This window comes from Oryzias melastigma, linkage group LG12, assembly GCF_002922805.2.
Source record: "Oryzias melastigma strain HK-1 linkage group LG12, ASM292280v2, whole genome shotgun sequence".
NCBI classification, from domain to species: Eukaryota; Metazoa; Chordata; class Actinopteri; order Beloniformes; family Adrianichthyidae; genus Oryzias; species Oryzias melastigma.
This window is the reverse complement of record NC_050523.1, coordinates 870,065-877,395: the sequence shown is the minus strand read 5'-3', so window position 1 is coordinate 877,395 and position 7,331 is coordinate 870,065. Positions and strand designations below refer to the sequence as shown.

The following is a 7,331-nucleotide window of genomic DNA, read 5'->3' as shown; positions in this document are numbered from 1 at the left end:
GCTCTTGAAAAGTCTGATGGAAATCCATAGAAATTCATTTTAGAGTCCTCAGACTTTATCTTCATCTATTAGAGGGAATCCTCACATCTGACAGAGCAGAAGGTCGGAGGATCTGGTCTGGATCAAACACGTCCAACTCTATGTGCTCTAGTGCTACATACACACGAGTGTGTTCTAGAACGCGCTGAGCACGGTTCTTCTACGTCCTCTTAGCTTCTGGTTCACTCTGGACTGTCGTTACCTGATAGTAGCACAAACACCTGCAGCCAGAAGACGGTTGGAGGAGGAAGCTTGTGGCACATCGTCACAAGAACTTATTAAAATGACCAGAAACATCATCTTCATCAGGTGGGTCTTAACACAACTGTCCTTATGGTGGATTTGGGCTGTGGGGGGTCAAAGATGAGCAAACATGTTGAGGGAACCTTCACTAACGACTAGAGTGTGGCGTAAGGCGAAACGTTTAGTTCTCTTTTCTGTTCCTCCTGACTTCTGCTTTTCTTTTCTGTTTTCCCGTTGAGGTTCTTCCGGTCAGAAGGAACTCCTTCCTCTCCACCGTCGCCTCATGCTGGACTGAACTGGGCCGAGTTTTCAGAAATAGAAATGTTTTCTCTAACACCTTTGGTTGTAAATTAGTGATGCTCCAGCTCAATGAAACCAACTTTTCTCAGTTTTTCTGGTTCAAAAAAGTTTTCAAATATTTATTAGAGAGAAAACTTCCAGCCTCAGCAGCACGTCGATGTTTCTCCTCCTCAGCCGATATTTGCCAAAAACACTTTCATTCCAAACGGTCTCGGGCGTGTCCTCCTTCATGGCGTGTTTAACGTGACCTTCTGAGAAGTCCTGAGGGGGCGCAGCACGCCCGTCGGGCTGGAGCTGCTAATGAAGTTCAACACGACCTCGCCATAGGCGGGCGCCATGCGTTACCTGTGCGTGTTGACGGCAGTGCTTTGTGAGCCTGATGCGGCTGGAGCGCACACGCCTTTGATGCTGCTGATCATTAGTTATTAAAATGTTTTCTGGCGGTGGAGCAGCAGGATGGAAACAGGATCTCCTCGCACTCACAGGGTCACATGTGGAGGAAGCCCCTCCCACCTCCCATGCTGTGATTGGACATACCGCTACATGTGCTGCTGTATCAAGCTCATGTTACGTCCTTCTGCTCACCTGGCAGGTGTGGCTAATGTGCCCTAATCAGCACCTGTTTAGGTCAGAGGAGGTCTCACCGAGGGAGGAGGAGCCGGGCGGCAGGAGGAGGAGCCGGGCGGGTTTTAGCTGGTGCTGGTCTGTTTTACCCTCCTTGTCCTCAGCAGTCTCACACTGCTGGGTTTTGTTATTTTAGTTTGGGGTTGGTAGTCTTGGTTTGTGGAATTTATTTGTTTCTTTAGGTAGTTTTGGTTAGGCAGTCTCCATGACCTGTTTTATGTTTGGACGAGGTTCTGATTCCCTTTGTTTGTCTTTTTGTTTTTCTAATTGTTTCTGAATTTCAGTTTCTTTGTTTCCCTTCTGTACTGTGCTCCTTTTTCTCACTGGTGCCCAGTTTTTGTTCCGGTTTTCCCCCTAGACTCGAGCCAGGTCCAGGTCTGTCCATTGAGGCGGTAACACTCCTGTACATTTACACCTGAAACCGTGAAGAGAAGAGACAGAACGAAGCGTTTGGAGCTGAAATATGTGAACATGTTCGAGTCCTGGGAAGTTTGTTGCTTTAAGTTATTTTGGAGAATTAAAAGACATAAACTAATTATTTTGTTTCATTTACAACATGTGTCAAAGTCACGGCCCGGGGGCCGGATCCGGCCCTCCAGATCATTTTATTTTATTGTTATTAAGGACCCGATGTTATCTTGAGCTCATTTCTAACTTGTATCATTTTGACAAAATATATTATATGTATATATTATGTTAAAAATTTACAGTTGTAAAGTTTTAAAAATTGGCATTCTGCAGCTTTTTGGACTATTTGGGCTTTACTAAGATTTTTTTAGGCTATTTTGGAGCTTAGGTGACATTTCAGCTTCATGCTAGCTATTTTCGGTGACCCAAGTTTTAGTTTTTTTTTGGCTAATTTAGCATTTAGCTAATATTTCAGCTTTCAGCTTCAGCGTTTTTAACTATCAATTTCAGCATATTCAGCTATCAGCACTAGCATCTTTAGCTCCCAAATTCAGCTTACAGCATTCCATACCAGCATTACTAGCATTGCAAGTAATACTTTAAAGTTTTAAAAATGCAGTTTTAGAGTTCATTAAATGTTTATCCTGTTCGTCCCGCGATCTAAGGCGTGTTTTGGATTTTGGCCTCTGTGTGATTGAGTTTGACACGCCTGGTTTAATTCAATTCAATTCAATTCAATTTTATTTATATAGCCCAAAATCACAAAGAGATTTGCCTCATTGGGCTTCAAAATATAAACAATTGTTAAAAACTAAACAGACTACATAAACTGGTTATCCCTGCCCTTAGACCCAGTTTACAGGAATTCAACCTTTTATAATGAATTATGTAAATTTTCAGGACTAAACAGTACTCTGTGCTGGACTGTGGGGTAGTGGTTAGCACCCTCACCTCACAGTGAGAAGGCAACTGTTCAAATCCCAGCTTCTCTGAGTTTTGATTTTCTCCTGCTGTTTTTTTTAAGGTTACTCCTAATATTAGGGAGTTTTTCACATACTGGTGGATTTATGTGCTTAAAGCAAAAATCCATGTTATTGAAGATGCATTTCTATGAAGAAAATGTTGTTTCTGAGTGGATCGTAACTTGTTTTATCTCATTAAGTCTCGAGAACACAAAGTAGATTGAACCAGAAAAGAGACTAAAGGAATCCTTCCTTCAGTTCCTCATTAGTTGTATTTTTTCTGGTTAGTCCTTAACTTCACACTTGGTTCAGCAGACCTGGGACTTGATGACCTGAGTTCTGCTGGTGGCTGACTTTCATTTCTTTTAAAAACGGAGAGCGCGGCTGGGCTGTGTTGCTGGTTGTTTTTAAACGTCGCCTCATTAACGCCTTTAATTGGTTCATATGTTTGTTTTTGCTCCCAGGCTGTGATGTTCAGAAAAAGGACGAACATGTAGAAATAAACGACTTAACCAATAAACAATGACCCCCCCCCGGTCTGTGCAGTCGGGTCATTGTGCTGCAGACACTCTGAGGCCTCGACCCTTCGGTCTGGGGGGTTCATGGCTTCATCACCGCTCCACGCCGCGGTTCAGAGGAGCGGCTCCAGATCAATGCCAAAAGCTTTTAGCTTCATTCCTCAATCAATAACTATTGTTCTAGACACGCCCACAAAGCAGGGCAGGTGGGAAGACACCTCCCTGGTGTTTGCAGTCGTGTTGTTGGGGGTCCCTGTGACCCTCCTCTGCAGAGCGTTGCTTTGACCTGCAGATGGTTTGATATTCGGGTTTAAAGACCCACAGAAACCCGTTTCACTGCTGTTTGGTCAAAGACGCTCAACAGTTTTTACTATTTTCTCTGACCTAGAAACAAATCTTTAGCGGGAGGTGACATGTTTGAGGTCCATGGACATGAGGTTCATGGACATAATCCTTAACAGGTTCTCCAAACTTCTTCTAAAGGTTTTTGTCTCATATTTGGTATCTGTGGACCAGAGGTGATGGTGGTTACATGTGCTCTTGAGCATGGCACTAAACTCTGGAGGCGTCTTTACATCCCAGTAGTTCTATCCACCTGTTCAGAAAACTTTATTGACATTTTAATTGTTTTGAAGTTACTCGCTTGAATGGGAGGAGCTTTGATGATCCAGTGGTTCTGTGGAAAACCGTGGGTGACGTAACATGGGCTTCACTCTGCTGTGGTGCAGAGATCCAACAACCGTTTATATTCTTTAACACTTTGATTTGGTTTATTTCAAGCAATAGAACAATAAAAATAAAAATACAAAGAGGTTTTTAATCTATTTAAGATATGAATTCATAAATTTCTTGAAAGAAAAGGATGCTATCCTCTAAACTTTCCCAAATAGACGTGTTTTCACTTATACATAAAGTACATATACACACGACACACTGAATCCATTAATGTGTTTGCTAAATACTGCTTGATTATTGGTTGAAAGTGTTTGGAAGAAGTGAAATGATGTAATCATGCTTCCTCTACAAAAGTGTCTGACATTTTGGGTCATGTTCGAGCTGATCGAATCAATAAAGTTTTATTGAAACCCAAACACATGGTTGGTGGAGGAACCTGCTGAGCTGACGTGGAAAAAGGAGAAAAGAAGACGTATGTTGTTTATGGTATTAGCACTGATTCTTGTCCGGATGCTTCCTCTTGTTTTGATCATTTCTGATTTAAAATAACAGTATCTAACGGGTATCGGGTCAGACATTTATCCGACGTTCTGATTCTGCTCAGAAGGATCCAGAGCTCTTCTCTGCTCTTCCTCCTGGTAAATGATCATCTGTTGTCGTGGCTCCACAGGGAGGTGACCTCATCATCGATGCTCCAACTGTAGAAAATGAAATACATTATTGTTTGGAATTGAGGATTATCTTGTGCACGCGGCAGACAGCCATGTGTGGGAAATGTCAAACAACAAAGGCGGGAAGAGCGCGCTCAGTCTGTGCAGAGGAGGATGAGAAGAGGAGCGACAGCAGGTGTCGGACCTGCAGAGAAAACCGAGGGATTAACGGCAGCGCCGGTGTTTGTGTGCTCCTGACAACACGGCTGAAGATAAATGGGTTCTCTGTAGTGGGGGCCTGGAGGACACTCAGACTGATGTGGTCTCACTGCTGTGACTTTATCTGATGCTTCGATCGTGTCTACACTTAATAAAGAAGCTCTCTTCCCCCCGGGGGGGCACCATTAAGTCTGATCTGGAACAGCGAGGGTCGAGAAGATAACATCTCTGGAAGATCCACCAATAAACAGTGCGGCGCGCTCATCTGAAGGACTTATTTGACGGAGGATGAAGGTTTGAAGAGTCAGAGAAAACAAAAGAAATCAAACTGATGTGAGACGTACCAGAACTGTACCCATAAACACAAAGCAGAGATCAAGTTCAGGTCCGCTGGTTGGAGGTACGATTCTGAGCTGTTTATGGGTCCATTTAACCATAGAAAACGTACCGCACCGCTCCGTGGAAACGAGGCCGTAGTCAACAAAAATGATCTCATAAAAACTTACAATTTGGTGACTTCCATAAGAAAATCTGAAAACATATTTATGCTTTTTAAGTCTTGAGCATAAACCCTCAGATTCCATTCTGCATGTTCACATGTCCTCATTTAGCTGAACACATGACCACTTCCTGTTTCTGAGCTTTGAAATGTTCATGTTGATGCTGATATTGAAAGAATAGAAAATAGCTCCAAATTTCCTCAATATTTTCTGTTTTACTGAAGGTCACGTCAACATAACGCTGGTCCTCAAGTAGAACTGAAGCTGAATGTGAAGTGGAACTCATCAAATACTACAGTACTCGGCAGGGCCGTTAAAGAACTGGAGTAGAACGGCACTTCTAGTGGACCTGTTCTGTGGTTTCATCCAGATTCTGCTTGTAGATGATCTTTTGGTAGTTTGATTTTGCCGTCAAAAAGCCGACATTACTCGCCGTCTTCAGGACAACATTTTCCATTTTCTCTGCTTCTGTGACCAGAATGAAACATTCTTCAAGCTGCTGTTTTCATCTAAACACTTCCTTCACTGACAGGAGGAGCAGCTGCATCATGAAGTTCTCCCAGGGAGAACCCGTATGAGGAACCACTGAAGCTCCTGCTGGTGGAGACGCTCCTCATTAGGAGCTGCTGGTTTGTTGTTTGCTGTCAGCAGCAGTTTGATCAAACCCAAAGATTCTGGTGTCAAACCTCCTCAGAGTTCTGATCTGTGCAGGTCAAACGTATAAAGTGTTGATGTTTAAAGTTCTGGATCTCTGATGCTCATTAATAGAGAAGTCTTTCAAAAACTTTACAAATGATGTTGATGTTTCTTCAGGAACTATTCTGACTTTTATATGATTTGTCTGACTTGTGTTGAAACTGCTTCACCTTTTTCCAAGTTTGACTCTTAATCTAATTGATCATATAAATGTAGCAAAGCTCTACCAGCACATTCAGGATCAGCAGTTAATTCAATTCAATTCAATTTTATTTATATAGCCCAATATCACAAATTCAATTTGCCTCATTGGGCTTCATGCCTGTAGTTTTTACAGATGCACAGATGGAGTCATAAAATATGCACAATAGGTAAAAACTAAACAGACTATAAAGAACGGTCATCCCTGTCCTTAGACCCTCCCTCGCGGTAAGGAAAAACTCCTAAAAAAACCTGAGTCAGGAAAAAAAGAAGAAACCTTAGGGATTCCCACATGAGGGAGAGATCCCATCCCAGGACGGACAGGCGATACCAGAACGGTTAAAGAAAAGTTAGCTGCTAAAACTGCATATATGAGTAGAGTTCATTCATATAGAGCTGAGGGACGAGTGATGATTAAGTCCATAGTCCAGATGAAGCAGAACTGCAGTCCACGACCAGGAGCAGGAGGACAGACGACCCACCAGGAATCACTCCCACTCAGAGATGCAGGATGGTGTCGGGGCTTCATCCAGATGGGCGGGGCTTCGTCAGGATCACCAACAAGTCTCCCGGAAACTGCAATCTCTCCCGGTCTCCCACAGGGGAGTCGGAGAGAAGGAAAAACATGTGAATTATACTGCACCACCAACAAAGGCATACAATTAGAAGTAAATAAAAAAGTAGAGGAGAGGAGAAGTAGATGGAAAAGAGGACAGAGCCCCAGTGCACCATACTTTCCCCAGCTTCTAACTTCTAGCAGCCTTCTAAAGCAGATACAGTTACAGCAGAAAGTTAGTGTTTAGCTTTTACTGTTGTGTTGTGCATGGTGGTGTAGTGGTCAGCACTCTCTCCTGTGGTTCAAATCCCAGCTGAGCTCTTTCTGTGTGGAGTTTGGGTGTTCTCCTCATGCACGTGGAGAGTACTCCTATGGCTCTCCTTAAGGGTGTGTGTGTGTGTGTGGGGGGGGGGGGCATGTGTGTGTGGTCCTGCAGCAGAATGGTAAAGGTAAAACCTGCCTTTGGGATAGGCTCCAGCAACCCCACGCAGCGGGATCAGAAGCTGAATGATGATGATGTTCAGCTTCTGATGTTCGTTAGAACTTTAATTCATCATTTATGTTCTGCTTGTTAATCAGTAAATTAAACGGATCATTATTTACCTTTTTGGAGACGTTTTCACTTTTACAGCTGATTCTTGTTTTATATGTTCGTTAGATTTTTCTTAATTTCGTTTTGTCGGATCTGGTTGAGCAGATTTTGTGAAAGTTCTCACGTCGTTTTCGCTGAACTGTTTAGT

The 7,331-nt window shown here is 43.1% G+C and overlaps 1 protein-coding gene across 3 annotated transcripts in view; it reads left to right on the top strand.

Moving 5' to 3' along the window:
* ttc28 (tetratricopeptide repeat domain 28) overlaps positions 1-7,331 on the top strand; it is an 83,942-nt gene that overhangs the window by 14,573 nt on the left and 62,038 nt on the right. The gene's annotated exons all lie outside the window — the stretch shown is intronic.